The 17,203-nt window shown below is 33.0% G+C and overlaps 1 long non-coding RNA gene and 1 pseudogene across 2 annotated transcripts; both read left to right on the top strand.

Moving 5' to 3' along the window:
* Positions 1-3,017: 3,017 nt before the first annotated feature.
* Positions 3,018-3,718, top strand: LOC146926103 (uncharacterized). Its single transcript, XR_015008103.1, has 2 exons — positions 3,018-3,169; positions 3,330-3,718. It is a non-coding gene; the product is annotated as an uncharacterized LOC146926103 (long non-coding RNA).
* Positions 3,719-12,811: 9,093 nt separating this feature from the next.
* LOC146926102 (uncharacterized) lies at positions 12,812-16,285 on the top strand (annotated as a pseudogene). The gene is made up of 4 exons (XR_015034029.1): positions 12,812-13,329; positions 13,680-15,146; positions 15,268-15,670; positions 15,776-16,285. The product of XR_015034029.1 is annotated as an uncharacterized LOC146926102 (transcript).
* The last annotated feature ends 918 nt before the right edge of the window (positions 16,286-17,203 follow it).

The following is a 17,203-nucleotide window of genomic DNA, read 5'->3' as shown; positions in this document are numbered from 1 at the left end:
CTTTCCGAAGTACACCAGAATTTGCAACTCCTCAGACTTCTTATTGTTTCCCCTCTTTTTGTTCGACACATTTCTGAGTCCAGTTCTCGTTTGTTCTTTCTATCTTTTCGATAAATTTGTCCTTATGGGAAAATTATGTCCCTTTGGAGTAATCTTGTTTCTACGGGAAGATTGTCTCTTTGAGGAAGTTTGTTCGGTCGAAGAAATATTGCCTCTTCAGTATTTAGAGTGGTCATAATATCATTACCCATTTGTTACTTAGATTGGTCATAGTGTCATTGTCCCTTCGGTTTAAGAGTGGTTCTAGTACCATAATAGAGTGATCGTAATACCATAGTAGAGTGATCATAATATTAGTATCCAATTTGAGTGGTCTCAGTGTCATATTCAAGTGGTCTTAGTAACCATATTGAGGATGTATTTCTAGAACATATCCTAGAGTGCAGTAGGACCCTAATACAATTGTAGGTGAACTATTTTATCCTAAGAACGTTGTGGTTGATAGTTTACATGTACAATTTTAGGCAATGCCAATAAAAGTCTTAAAACGACCTAATCCACAACTCATCTAAGTAATATATTCGGTGACTGAAAAGTAATTTTAGAATTATTTTTAAATATTGTTCCAACAAAAATTATATTGATTTCTCATATTGTCGAGATTTTTGGGTTGTTAGATGTATATACTTGACATGACATTCTTATCCTTTAAACTAGTTTTTAGAAGTTAGATCCAAACTCATTTAACAAGACACCTTTGGTTATGACTTGTTTGGCGGATCTTTTATCATTCTTCACATTAGATTGCCATTTTAATCTTTAATGTAATTTGTAAAAAAACAAAACAAACAATGCGATCCAGGTAATATAAGAGGGAACAGCTGACATCATGTGGGACTCTATGTGGGCTTATATGGTGAAGTTGAAACTTAGGGCAAAGTCGTAGTTGAAAATTATCTGCTCGGTTGGGAAGGAACATATTTGTTCTAATCAACAATGTATGATCAATATCAGTTACCTCCCAACATTTTAGTTTATACACACATATATATGTTCTAATGCTCACCTAGCAAGTTCCATAAACACCTGCTCCTGGCTACAACATATCAACCATGTGGCCCCTATATATCCGTAAACATGACTTTCACATATAATGGTTATTGAATGTGGGTGCTCAAAATAGACACCATTTAATGCAAAAGAAGAAAACTTCTCAAGTCTCATTTTAAGACATTTCAATGCATTTGTGTGTGAAATTCATTTTATTTTTGAAATTTGCATGTAATAGATTTTTCTTTTGTTGACAAAATGCATGTAATAGAATTATACAACAACCACTAAAACATTTTACATAAAGAAAATAGGCTTAATAGCACTTTTGGCCCCCTATGTTTGCAAAAGTTGCGATTTTGGCCCCCTATGTTTAAAAACTACAAAACCGCCCTTTATGTTTTGGTTTCTTTGCACTTTTGGCCCCCATGGTCAATTTTGACCTGGTCCACGCTGACATGGCACCCACATCACTTATGTGAGGGGCCAAAATCGCAACTTTTGCAAACATAGGGGGCCAAAAGTGCTATTAAGCCAAGAAAATAGAACTATGTATGAAATATATTTATTTATAGAGTGTATGTTCTTCAAGTCCAATTCAATTTTGATTATATTCTACACTTCATATGCAAATCTAGCAAGAAGCACTTCATCAGTATAACTTTTACAAAAAACCATGGCAAACAATTTATACAATTTATTCATGGTCATGCATATATAGAATTTGATAGAATTTGTATATGATTTGTTGCAAATTTGTTGCAAATTCATATTCGGATGAGATAAGATCGGATGAGATGGTCATGCATATATAGAATTTGATAGAATTTGTATATGATTTGTTGCAAATTTGTTGCAAATTCATATTCGGATGAGATAAGATCGGATGAGATAAGATAAAACAGTGTTTTTTTTTGGTGGTGGCCGGGGTTCGAACCCCGAACCTTGCATATTTTATGCATTTGTCTCTACCAACTGAGCTAAGCTCACGAGGACAGATAGAACAATGTTTACCAAGTATAAACATTATGTGAAAAAAAAGTAAATTACACATTCCTCTCACTCTCACGAGAGTGTGTGTGTGTGTTGTTTGTATGCATGTGTGCATGCATGCACATGTTATTTATAAAAGAAAGTAGGGCACTAACTGAATATATATATTGAAAGGTATATAAAAAATAAACCAAAATTAATATTATTCAATATTAATAAGATAAAAAAAATAAGAAGATATTTTTTGGTTGAAGCTTTGCCACTAAACTCACTCTCCTCCGCGAAAGATAGTTTTTATATATGAATGCGTGTTAAAGTTCTCACATTATATGAAGAAAGGTGAAAAGTCAATTTTGTAGAGATTAAGTCAAGTCAAACCCAAAATTTAGAAGGATTTCAAAGTAAATTCAAGATATGCTGAACCAATTGTTATCGGCTCACTGACCTAGATTCTAAGAGAACCTAAACATGAGGTGAACTAGTTCGTTGATGTTGCATAGACACAATGTGGCAGTCATGGCAACACAATTTTATGGTTTGAATCAATCTGGACCATTGGATTCATTCATCACTCTCCATAACGTCTCATCTAAATTCCAAATATGAATGAATCCAAGGGATGAGATTCATATTTACTTGTGAGTGCGTGTTGCATGCCTTGATATCAGACCGTCCAAATTATATTATTACTATTAAGAATCCTAACACAAGGAGGACATACTCAACTCAAGCAATTATGTGAAATGCGTAAAAAAAAAAACTTTGGTTAAAAACGGAAAAGTAATCATGTGAACTTGCCGAAAGAGGAAGTATAGTTTCTAAATTCCTGTTTTTGGTCGTACAAATATGATTGTTGTAGTCATAATTCTTTTTTCTAATTCGATTTGTTAGATGTCACTCGACTAATACCTCAATTTCGTCCTTGAATTATCAAAAATCGGCCAAATTCGTTCCTGAATTTTTTGAAATATCAAATTAGTCCCTGAATTTTACAAACGTCCATCAAAATGGTCCCTCCGTCCAAAAGCTCCGTTAGTGGTGATGACATGTCCTCTTGCATGCTGTGTTGTCCTGTACACGTGTCAACAAGGCAGCCACGTGTACAAGGACTAAATTGATGGAAATGGTAAAAATTCAAGATTTAACTTTTCAATGTCATTTTTTGTGTGTTTCCAATTATACCCCTCTATGATAAGGATCGATTTGATACTTATTGTGATAATTTAAGGACTGATTTGATGGATAGTGTTATAATTTAAGGTCTGATTTGATTGATTTTATTTCAGGGAATGAGTACAAGGAAATATGGCATGAGATGACCAGTGATTTCAAATGACAGGCATAAACAAACACCACTAAGGGGTCATGCTCCACAAAATCCAACTGCTCCTGGAGTTATTAAAATTCCAAATCCAAATTACGGGTCATCCGCTTCTACTCAACCCCAATACATGGAGTTTATCCCAACTCCAGGATTTCCAAAGCATTGATGCTTGTTTAAATTATGCTTCTGGACAAGTTTAATTATTGTTTTTTGGACTTGTTTAGTTTATGCTTTTTTGGATATGTAATCACTTAATAACATCAAATGATTTGATGACTTGATGGCTATGTAATGTTATTTTTTTGGCTATGTAATGACTTATGAACATCAAATATATGACTTATGATGGTATGCAAATGTCTGTCTATTACTTTTTACTTTGTTCAGCAAATGTATGCACCAAGGATCAAAGTGATATCCGTTGTGAAAATTCAAGGACCTATTTGATGGTATTTTCACTAATTTGAGGATCGATATGATGGATATGCATATAATTCAAGGACCAATTTGATTGAAATTTTTTGACAGAAGGGTTTGATTCATTCATTGACAACCTCTTTTCATTACAGCATTACAACATTACATGGACTTGGCACAATACAATAGCATTCTAAACAACTCAATCAAACATAATACTCCTATCAATATCTTAATCAAACTAAGCTCACTTCCAACACAATCAACTTTATCCATCAACCTTGCCTTCCAAACCTCTTCTCTGCCCCTATCATTTGGCTTCTCTATCAACCATGCATTTCTTCCATGACCAACACCATTGTTTTTAAAATAGCCTAGTTCTTCAGCTTCATCAACCAACACAAAAAATTTACAATTTTCATCATCATCATATACAATCAAAAAACAAAATCAGTACTATTTAAACAAACCATTCACACATCACATAACCATTGTTAAACAAACCTTAGGCAGAGGGCAAGCATAGAAAGGTCTTCCTGGGTTACTGACAGTGTTTGCTTTTCTTACAACACAAATTCTAGGACACCAACAATGAAGCTCTCTCACATCATCATTGTACATAGAGCTTGAAGATGAAGACAGACTGTTGTAGTTGTTTTTGACAAATAATAACATTAGGGTTTCATATTTATGTATTTGGGGAAGAAAGAGTCGTTAATTTGGAAGAGGAGAAAGAGCCGTTAATGAGTACAAGGAGAAAGGGCCGTTGCCAATTTTCTGAAAATCCATCAATTTGGTCCTTGGGAATTTTTTGAAAATCCATCAATTTGGTCCTTCAAAATTTTCTGTAAATCAATCAATTTGGTCCCTGCTTGCGTGGCATCTGACGTGGTAAGCCTTGTAAGAGGTTAACGTTACACGTCACCTCCGTTAACAGACCAACTTAACGGAGGGAGTGGGACTGATTTGATTGACATTTTATAAATTCAGGGACTAAATTGATATTTCGAAAAATTCAGGGACGAATTTGGCCGATTTTTGATAATTCAAGGACGAAATTGAGGTATTAGTCGATGTCACTCATACTCCATACTTCGATGTTTTAGCCTTTTAATTTTGTTTCAAAGCTGTTGAATTTTTAAAATCTCAATGTCTAAATAATGTAAATTTTTCAAAAGTGAGAGAGAAATAACTTGTATGAAGGATAGACTCTAATAATGTCATAGAGAAATGGGCGCAGATCCTCTCCATTTTGTGAGAAAATGGCAATCTCAATTTCCACTCTTAAAAACAAGACACGTGGTGGTAAGATATCAATGGCTCACATTTATTTCTGATACATAATCTTATCAATTATTTATTTTAAAAATAAAACAAATAATATTCATCCCGCAACCCTTGCTCACACCCTTCCTCTTCAACATTGCACCCTTCACCCTGGGAACTTCACTGGCTTCCGTCAACCTTTTAGTTTTTTGGGTACTAAAATCTGTGTTTTTTTTTTTCCATAGGATCAATTTAAATTTGCTGACAGTGAAGAGCAGTGCTACATAATTCCCATTTCCATTGGAATCACACCATAACAACAAATTTAAGCCTTAAGCTTGTGAATTGTGAGATTAATTAATTGAGATGATGAAACTGTTTGATGCACATTATCATCTACAAGACCCAAGAATCATAAACAAACACCACAACTATGTCAAGCAGTTGTCGGTTACTTATCCTACTGTTCTTCCTTCTTTTGGTCTCCATCCCTGTTTCGTTTTTCATTCACACTTCTATGTCAAGCAGTTGTCGGTACGACGGAATGATGAGGTGTGGTCGGCGACGATAGTGGCAGGGAAATGAGCAGCACTTGGGTGCCATTAATGGCACCGTGCCATTAAATCCTGGCCATTAATGGCACCCACACACACACTTGGGCAATGTGTGGCCCATATCTAATGGTATGGTGCCATTAATGGCACCAAAGTATTTCCCCAGGGAAATGGGTTCTTGTGAATTTTTCAAGGTTCTGCTAAACTCTGAATGAGAGAGAAGGAAGTGGTGTGATTTTCTATGTTTTGTTAATTAAAATTAAATAAAAATTAAATAATTCATTGAATGAATCAGAACCATTGATTGTTTACTTTTCCACATATCTTGTTTTTAAGAGTGGAAATTGAGATTGCCATTTTCTCACAAAATGGAGAGGATCTGCACCCATAGAGAAATGATAATTAGATCATCCACAATGGAGACCCTCAATTTTGAGGTCTTAAATGGGTCCCACATGGACACATCACTTTTTAATAAATTTTTAATAATAGTACTTAATAGGTACTCAACCACTCCAATGAAGATCCTCTAACAAAGGGTCTAATAGGGTCCCACAAATATTATTTAATAACCATGAAAATTATTATTTTAATAAAAAGTGATGTGAGCCCATTTAAGAATGAGGGTCTTAAGTTAGACCTTGGATCTTTTAAGACCTCCAATTTTTTTCTCACAATGGGAGTACCTATTAGGTACCAGATCTTAAATGGTGAAGACCTCACCATTGTAGATGCTCTTATACAACCATTTTAGTACAACGTTTGGACTCTCTCTCTCTCTCTCTCTCTCTCTCTCTCTCTCTCCCCCTCTCTCTCTATTGATTTTACACAATAACAAAAGGGAACAACAAATTTATCTTAAAAGTTGACAAAAAATAGTTGATCAAATATCATTTGAAAAATGTGGTAAATGAAAATTTGAATCCAAGGTGGTAGATGTCTATTTTTACCTACATAGTGATTTTGTCCTGACGCTCGCTAGTGTTTTTGTTACTCTTTAACGTGTTGGTGATTGGTTTGCATTTTTTCATTGTAATGACTTCTGATTTCCCACCTTGCATTTATTGTGTTGGTTAGGATTTTTTTTGGGTTTAATATACTTCCTCTTGTTTTATTTAAAAGTAAAAGTTGCGTCAACAAAAATTGATACATTTGATTTTAATTTTTTTTGATGTATTTGGTGAAGATACGTATACTTTTGTTGACCTAACTTTTATTTATAGAGAAATGTTAACTAGTGCCACAAAGCATTAGTTAAAGATTGTAAGTGATAATTATTTATGAAAATGTGTGATTTAATTGCATTGAAAATCAAAATATTTAACTTTTTAAAAAAATAATTGTTTATTTTAAAATGTTTAAAGAGTATCTAAGACACTTATTAACAAAGCCTTTATATAGGACTAAATAGAGTAATTTATTTTGATATTTTCAGAAAAAGATGTGTCTACATTTAACATGTGTCAAATATAATTATCATGAGCAATGCTATATCTCTAGAAAAATAACATCAAGAATTCTTCAAGAATAAAGAGTAGCCAATCACAATGCACTATTTGCCACAATTCAAGGAGGTGTGGCTGAAAAATAGGAAGTGCACAAATAAATCATCCAATTAAAATTTGCCAACTGTGTCTTAAAAAATTCTTGAAGCTATTTTTCTTGAGAAGTAGCATTTTCCAATTATCATTACCTCCGAAAAATTATATGAAATCATCCAATTAAAATTTGCCAACTGTGTCTTAAAAAATTCTTGAAGCTATTTTTCTTGAGAAGTAGCATTTTCCAATTATCATTACCTCCGAAAAATTATATGAAAAAGAAATAAATAGAGGCAGTACGAATCATTTGCTTTAATATCACGCGCTAATTAAAGCTTACTAGTATATTAAACTGATCATGTTGTGGGGATGGAATTTTTTTTTTTTTTCATTGAGTAGTGGATCTTCGTAACAGAGCTAAACTATCAAATACTTCAAATAAATCTTTGCTCTTTTTAATTATTAGTGATTAGTTATATTTTACCTTTTTAGAAAATCAATAATCTCTATTCTTACTTCTTAAGATAATGTATATAGTTTAGTCAAATGAGAGATTTGATAGTTCAATTGGTTTGAGTTTGTTAGTTTTAATTTAAGTTCAATTAGTTTGATTAGTTTTTAATTCGAGTTTGTTTGGATTAAAAACATGGTTAATAGTTTCTTACAAGTTAGTTAGAAAATCGAGTTAAGTTTGTTAGTTTGTTTAGATTTCTTACTAAGCAAGGAAAGTGAGTAAGTCTTATATAAAGTCAATGTTGTAACTACTTTCATAATCTAATGAATACACATAGTTTACAACGATAATCTCTTCTTTCTTCTCTCAATTCTCTCAATTTTCCAAACCCTAATTTCATAACAAACACATAGCTTGCATTGCAAGCAATATGGCTGCACTATCAAAGTTAAGAGATAAAAAGTTTGAGATCCTGATTCAATCCACGACGAACAAATTAAAAATATGAACATTTGACATTAAAAATAAAAATCAAAAGATCGGTCAAATAAATTAAAAAAGATAATGTTTTTTTTGGAATGAAATGAAAGAAAAAAGATAATATATACCTGTAAGAAATCTTAATTTATTTAAACTATAATAACTTGTCGATGGTTTAAAATCCCAATGTCTAAATAATGTAAATTTTTCAAAAGTGGGAGAGAAATAACTTGTATGAAGGATAGACTCTAGAGAAATGATATTTATACAACCATTTTAGTACAACGTTCAAATAATTTTTTCTCTCATACTTATGTCTCTCTCTCTCTCTCTCCCTCTCTCTCTCTCTCTCTCTCTCTCTCTCTCTCTCTCTCGATTTTACACAATAACAAGAGAGAACAACAAATTTATCTCAAAAGTTGTCAAAAAATAGTTGATCAAATATCATTATTCAATGTGGTAAATGAAAATTTGAATCCAAGGTGGTAGATGTCTATTTTTACCTACATAGTGATTTTGTCTTGACGCTCACTAGTGTTTTTGTTACTCTTTGACGTGTTGGTGATTGGTTTGTATTTTTTCATTGTAATGACTTATGATTTCATGCCTTGCATTCATTGTGTTAGTTAAGATTTCTTTTGGGTTTAATATACTTCCTCTTGTTTTATTTAAAAGTAAAAGTTGAATCAACAAAAAATGATATCTTATTTAAAAAAAATTGATGTATTTGGTTCAAAATTTGGTCAAAATACGTATACTTTTGTTGACCTAACTTTTATTTATAAGAAAATGTTAACTAGTGCCACAGATCGTAAGTGATAAGTATTTATGAAAATGTGTGATTTAATTGCATTAAAAATCAAAATATTTAACTTTTTAAAAAATAGTTGTTTATTTTAAAATGTTTAAAGAGTATACAGGACACTCGTTAACGAAACACTTATATACAACTGAATAGAGTAATTCATTTTGATATTTTCAAAAAAAGATGTGTCTACATTTAACATGTGTCAAATATAATTATCATTACCGTCAAATATAATTATCATTACCTCCGAAAAATTATATGAAAAAGAAATAAATAGAGGCAGTACGAATCATTTGTTTTAATATCACGCGCTAATGAAAGCTTACTAGTATATTAAACTGATCATGTTGTTGGGATGGGAATTTTTTTTTCATTGAGCAGTGGATCTTCGTACAGAGCTAAACTATCAAATACTTCAAATAAATCTTTGCTCTTTTTAATTATTAGTGATTAGTTATATTTTACCTTTTTAGAAAATCATTAACCTCTATTCTTACTTCTTAAGATAATGTATATAGTTTAGTCAAATGAGAGATTTGATAGTTCAATTGGTTTGAGTTTGTTAGTTTTAATTTAAGTTCAATTAGTTTGATTAGTTTTTAGTTCGAGTTTGTTTGGATTAAAAACATGGTTAATAGTTTGTTACAAGTTAGTTAGAAAATCGAGTTAAGTTTGTTAGTTTGTTTAAATTTCTTACTAAAGCAAGCAAAGTGAATAAGTCTTATATAAAGACAATGTTGTAAGTTGTAACTACATTCACAATCTAATGAATACACATAGCTTACAACGATAATCTCTTCCTTCTTCTCTTAATTCTCTCAATTTTCCAAACCCTAATTTCATAACAAACACATAGCTTGCATTGCAAGCAATCTGGTTGCACTATCAGAGTTAAGAGATAAAAAGTTTGAGATCCTGATTCAATCCACGACGAACAAATTTAAAATATGAACATTTGACATTAAAAATAAAAATCAAAAGATCGGTCAAATAAATTAAAAAAGATAATGTTTTTTTTTTGGAATGAAATGAAAGAAAAAAGATACTATATACCTGTAAGAAATCTTAATTTATTTAAACTATAATAACTTGTCGATGGTTTTGTTGCGTGAGCTTGAATCAATTAATAGAGACATTACATAATATATGCAAGAGTTAGAGTTCGAATCGTGAACTCCTCATTTTAAAAAGTGAATTTCTAACCATTAGAAGATTACTTGATCTAAAAAAGTAAAAAATTGTCGATGGTTTTTAATGGATTTTTTTTAAGAGTTGTTAGTTGTTACATAATTGATGTTTCACTTATTAGCAGACAATTGGTTCTTAAAAAAAAAAAAAAGCACAGACAATTAATTAATCGATCGAATACGAATTTCAATACTCCCACTCCCACATGACATAATATCTCAATAAGTGTAAGTGGATACGGATCTTAATTAATCGTATTTCTTACTAATATAACAGATCCCTTAACTGAACATTACAACAATAAAATACTCATGTTGGGGAATTAAACCTTCAAAAATATATTCTCAGGTTTCTTCTTTTATACTTTTCTGTCTACACCTTCTACTACATGGTATCCCAACTGACGTATAGTGTGTTCCTAAATAGTTGGCATGAATATTCCAAATTATACCAAGATATGATTTCAATAGCATTTGTTTTTTAAAAAAAATCTATGGAGGGATTATGATAAGACCTAAAAGAAACTATAATAATAGAGAGGAAATGAAGGAATTTCTTTAATTTTTTGTGTTTAATTTCAAGAGTGAACGAAGCAAACCAACTTGAATGGTTGAGTTGAAACTACCACCCTACCTATTGTTTGGGCGAGTTGACCTGTAAATAAATAAAATTTTCTCATCGATAACGAATAAAAATACCAATATCAACATTCAATAATCATGTACACAAAAAAAAAAATTCAATAATCATGAGTTTTAACCAATAAAAAAATCATTAATTTTTTTTTTGAAGGAAAAAAAAATCATTAATTTTATAACCAAAAAAATGACACTAGCAACATAAACATGCATCTACACTAACGGCCGAATAACCAAATCAAACAAGATATTGTCTATGCCGGAATCAATAAAAAAAAACATCATGAAAATAAGTTAGTGCTCCAACAACCTCAAATTAGTATATGTTGAATTAAAGGTAACATAATCTCAAAATAATATATGTAGATCGCAATAAGGTTAACATTGAAAAGCTTGGTGGCTTGGGGGTAAGGAGACTTAGGGCTTAGCGTTGTTGGGAAAATGGTGTTGGCGGCAGTTGTCGGAGAGACACAGTCTGTGGTTTAGGGTGTTGGTTGCTAGATATGGCCTAGAAGGGGGGCGGTTGCAGGCTGGTGGGGCCGAGGGGTCGGTTTGGTGGAGGGAGATAGCGAACATTAGGGATGGTGTAGGGTCAATAGTGGGTACTTGGTTTCCTGATAATTTATGTTTAAAAGTAGGAAACGGTTCAAGTACTTTATTTTGGTTTGATAGGTGGTTAGGTGAGGTTCCCTTCCAAGTTCGCTTCCGTCGTCTGTTTGATTTATCTGAAAACAAATTAATGACGGTACCGCAGATGTACGAATTAGGATGGGATATAGGAGGTGGTGCTTTGAGGTGGAGGCGGAGGTTACGAGGGTGGGAGTAGGAGTTGTTAGAGGAGTGTAGGTTGCTTTTATTGACCGTTGTGTTGCAGGTTAATGTTGATGATGTCTGGTCTTGGAGCCCTGATCCGTCAGTTGGGTATACTGTTAAAGGGGCTTACCGCACGCTTACTTATGGGATGGATCATGTTACTTCTACTTCAGCGGTTCCTGCGCCTCTCATCTGGAGGAATAATATGCCGCTAAAAGTATCTATTTTTGGTTGGCGCCTTTTTCGGAACATATTGCCTACGAAGGTTAATTTGTTTCGAAGGGGGATTATTCAGTCAGAGGATCATCGGTGTGTCTCTGGTTGCTGGGAGATCGAGAGGGATATTCATTTATTCTTGTCACGTAGCATTTTCGGGCAGGTCTGGCAGCTTGTTCGGTGGTGGTTGGGTGTTTATTCAGCAGACCCCTCAACCATCATTGATCACTATCTTCAGTTTGGCACTTCTTCAGGTCTTGCAAAATCACGGTGCTCTTTTATGTATCTTATATGGTTTGCAAGTTCTTGGACCATTTGGAAGGAAATGAATGCTCGAATCTTCCGTTCAAAAGAGAGTACTCCTCATCAACTCTTGGAAAATATCAAGCTTATTTCTTTTTGGTGGTACAAAGCACAATTTGCTGTTTATCATTTTAAATTTCATGATTGGTGTTAGCACCCTCTGTTATGCTTGGGTGTTGGCTGATGTTTTTCTTTTACCTCAAACTTTGTTGTAATTATTTGCTATTTCCTCTAGCATACCTTGTGATGGAGGAATAGCATGTTGGTTTAATATATCTCATTTTGATTTGTTAAAAAAAGGGTTAATTAAGTTTTTAGTCCCTATAAATATTCACAGTTTTGTTTTTAGTCCCTACAAAATAAAATCACATTTTTTAGTCCCTGTGACATTTTCCTTAAGCATTTTAAGGACTAAAAATGTTGATAGAAAAATTTTATAAGGACTAAAAATGTTGATGGAAAATTTTATAGGGACTAAAAATGTTGATGAAATATTTTATAGGGACTAAAAAGTGTGATTTTATTTTGTAGGGACGAAAAACAAAATTCTGAATATTTATAGGAACCATTTATTTAATTAACCAAAAAAAAAAAACATTGAAAAGCTTGCTTTTCATTCATTTACCTAATTCTTAATACTATGTTCTAGCCTATAATATTTTAATTTCTAATTAGCGAAATAAAATAACATCATTGGATCACCCATTAACTCTTCTCCATAAAAATTGCTCTCGTGCGAATGTTTTACAAATCGCGTGTCAACTCGGCGAGTTTACCGAGTTTACGTGTTTAGGTGCCAAAAACGTGTTAACTCGGAGGTAAACTCGATTTCTGGTAAAATCGTAAAGTTTGACGAGTTTGACCGAGTTAACACGTAGTAAACTCGTGTAAACTCGGGCGAGTTTACCGTTTTTACGAGTTTAATCCTACTTTTTTTTTTTTAAAGATGGCCCATTTTTTTGGCCCATTATTTTCAAGCCCAAATGAAACATTTCTACTTTCTAGTTTTACAACACGTTTCAACTTACTGAAGTGAAACTTTTCATCTCATTTTCTCTGAGTCCTCAAGAACAGGGGAGCAATGAAACGTTAGGTTTCTGATGGAAAACAAGAAATTCTGATTCCGACGGTCGAAACTCCGATTCCGACGGCCGAAACGTTAGGTTGTGGTGGTGCCGTGGTGGTGTTTGTTGTCAGCTGTTGTAGAGAACGTTAAGATTAGAAGGCATATAATCTTGTTTGTTTGAAGTTTGAACGAAAAAACAGAGCTTCAAACTTCAAAAGGTACTTCAAATTCAGACTCTCTTTTTCCTTTCCTTTATTGTTTCTTTTATCATCAAAGCTTCAAAAGGCATCTTTTGTAAATAGTTGTTAGGGTTTTAATCATCAGGTTTCTATTTCTGTTTCTATTTCTATTAAGTATTAACATAGAATCATAGATTGCATTTTTTTCTAATTAGCGGTGTTACACTGTTACTGGTTTAGGCATCTCGTGAATTGGTGAATGTGCATTTTTTCTAAATAACGGTGATATTACTGCTTGTAGTGTTTTTCTAAATAAATGATTGCTGTTTGTTAATATTCAGAAGCTTGTTAAAGTTTGTTATTTAAATTAGGTTATGTTTGGTTTCTAGGTTCACAACTATGGCTTCTTCTGAGAATGGTAATGGTGGTGGACTTGAAAGGAACATAAGTGCATGTGGATCATCTTCTTCATTTAGAGGAAGAGGGAGGAAAAATATTAGGGGTAATAGGACTGATATTGGGTGGAAATATGGAACAGATGTTCATGGTGATGCTAGGAAAGTTAAATGTAGTTTTTGCGCAAAAGTCATCTCTGGTGGAATTTATAGATTCAAGCATCATCTTGCGGGAACTAGTGATGATTCTGGACCTTGTGCACTAGTGTCAGATGAAGCGAAAATGGAAATGTTGAAATGGGTTGCAGCTCTTGAAGAGGCAGCAGAGAAGAAACGAAAAATGGCTGAAATTGCTCAGGGTAATGTAACTGAAAATCTGGCATTTGAAGTCTCTCAGCCTCAGCAAAAAGGAAAGGGGAAAGCTACCGCTTCCGGGACTCAAACCAAAATTGATGCTATTGCTAAAAAACCCTTAAAGGTGGAGGCAGATGATGCTGTTGCAGAGTTTTTCTACACAAGTGCGATTGCATTTAACTGTATAAAAAATCCAGCATTTGCAAAAATGTGTGTGGCAATTGGAAAATATGGACCTGACTACAAACCTCCTTCTTATCGTGATATGAATGATAAATTATTGGTAAGAGCAGTGGATAAAACTAATGAAATTGTTGACACATATAAGGAAGAGTGGAAGACAACTGGTTGTTCAATCATGTCTGATGGGTGGACAGATAGGAAAAGACGTTCAATTTGCAACTTTATGGTGAACAGTCCTAAGGGGACAGTTTTTCTATATTCATTGGACACTTCTGATATTTCCAAAACAGCTGATAAAGTTTTTAAGATGTTAGATGATGCTGTTGATGCTGTTGGAGAGGATAATGTGATCCAAGTTGTCACCGATAATGCTGCAAATTTCAAAGCTGGTGGGGAATTGTTGATGCTGAAGCGAACAAAGTTGTTCTGGACTCCTTGTGCTGCCCATTGTATCGATTTGATACTTGAGGATTTTGAAAAAGAGATGATAATTCACAATGTCACTATAAAGAATGCAAGAAAGTTCACTACTTATATCTACAATAGAACCATGCTAATTACCATGGTGAGGAAGTTCACAAATGGGAGGGATTTGATTAGGCCTGCTTTGACAAGATTTGCCACTGCATATTTGACTATTGGATGTCTCAATGATCTCAAAGCATCGTTGATTAATATGTTTGACTCGGATGATTGGAAATCTAGCAGGTTTGCAACTACAGAAGAGGGGAAAAAAATGGCATCTGGTATCTTGGATCAACGTTTTTGGAAGAATATTGGTGTATGCCTCAAAACTGCAGCTCCTCTAATGAATGTGCTTCATTTAGTGGATTCGGAAGAAAAACCCGCCATGGGTTACATTTATGAGGCGATGGATGCTTGAAAAAAACAAATTCAAAACAACTTCAACAATGTTCAAAAATGGTAAGTTAAGTTTACATAATTTGTCTTGTTTAAACTTTTATTATTATATTTGTGATAGTTTAAGTTGGTACTGTTTGATAAATTTTATGTCATAGTTCATTGTTATTTATTTTTATTGTAGTTATGAACCTGTATGTAAAATTATTGATCAACGTTGGATGGGTCAGCTCTATAGGCCATTACATGCAGCTGGATATTATCTTAATCCCCAAATTCACTTTGGCCCTAATTTTAAAGGTAATGATATTGACATTAAAAATGGACTATTTTCGGTAATATCAAAGTTGGTAAGTGATGCTGCAGAGAGGGCCAAGATAAATTCGCAACTTGCAGACTTTCATTTTTCTAGAGGGCCTCTTTTTGGTTCCGAGTATGCAAAGAAAGCTAGGGCAGAGATGGATCCAGGACAATGGTGGGAGATGTATGGAGATTATACACCAGAGCTAAAGAGGTTTGCTATTCGAATTTTAAGCTTGACATGTAGCTCTTCTGGATGTGAACGTAATTGGAGTGCATTTGAAATGGTAATTGAATAAAATGGCTTGAATTTCTTTATAGTTTTTACTTTTTACATTCATATATTACTGTAGTTTATAGTTTTTAAATTTAGTTATGTTATGTTTTTCAAGGTTCATACAAAAAAAAGGAACCGGTTGCGCCAACAGAAAATGAATGATTTGGTTTATGTGATGGCCAATATGAGGTTAACAAGGAGAGAAACAAGAAAGAGGGAACCATTTGAATTTGTTGATATTGAATCTGATGATGAGTTTCTAACTAGCACTGATCATAATGATGATGGTGAGAATGTGCAGCTGCCCAATGTTCAAGTGAGTGCAAGTCATGTGTCTGGTTCTGATATTGAAGACTCTTTATCACATGGAGAAGAATTTGATGTAGATGGAGATGAAGACATAGATGAAAATGATCTTATGGAACTTTAGAAGATTGACCTTTTGAAGAAATTAGCTAGTTTGTTTTTTGGATAGTTTTATTCTCAAGTTTAGAAACTTATGAAACTTGCTTTTTGGGATGGGTTAAAGACTTATAAAACTTATGATTTTGTATGCTAACTTTTCATTTATAATTATGTCATATTTTGAACTATTGATCTTTTTACAATATTATATTAGCTTACCTATGTTATGCGTATAATAAATTATATAAAATTTCAATTTTAGGTAAACTCGTACGAGTTTACGAGTCGAGTTTACGAGTCGAGTTTACCTAGGTAAAACGAGTTGAGGTAAACTCTCGATTTGTAAAACATTTTCCGCACCACATATGTCATACCTAAACACCATTCTCTGCCAAAAATCAGAATTAGAGACCCACCAATCCTTCAATAATCAAATGGAAAATAATCCTAGAAAGGAGTAAAGCAAAGTTATAGTATCACCTAAACCACTCTCTTCTAGAAATAAATCCATTCTCTATGTCCCTAAAGTTCAGTCCATCAAACAAAATTTAATTAAAGCGCATCAAATAGGTCTTTGACCGATATACTTACACTTGGATAATCTTCAACCATTTTTTTTTTTTTGAAAGAAGATAATCTTCAACCATGTCTAGCCACCAAGTGCTCTCACAAAAATACAAATATATTTACCAAAAGTAGTAAACATAATTGCCAAGCAAACTCAAATTTAGAAAATGAAGATTCTCAACCCTTAAAGCGCACAACTTTTAGAGTGAAAATAACAAACCACTATCTTAATTAATTATAAATAATCACATGCCTCCATTTGCGAACTACAAACCTCTGGTTTTTGTTATAAGCAAAAATCAATATTTTAAATTTATTTAATAAATAATGTATGTAATCTATATTATAGACTATGCACATCATTTATTCAATTATGCTAAAAAATACATTTTAATTTATAATAATTACCGGAGGGTGTATTTCGTATTTGCATCAATTGGAAGACCCGTATAATTTTATTTTATTTTTTACAAAAGGGAGGCCTGGATATTTAAAAGTTATAGAGCACACATTTATAATTAATTAAGAAAATATGCTGCCGTTGATAAGAAGGACCATAGAACCCTCATTG

The sequence above is a fragment of the Medicago sativa genome, chromosome 4 (assembly GCF_051527215.1).
Source record: "Medicago sativa cultivar Bolivia chromosome 4, Bolivia_mono, whole genome shotgun sequence".
Lineage (NCBI taxonomy): Eukaryota > Viridiplantae > Streptophyta > Magnoliopsida > Fabales > Fabaceae > Medicago > Medicago sativa.
This window is presented reverse-complemented; position numbering and strand designations above follow the sequence as displayed.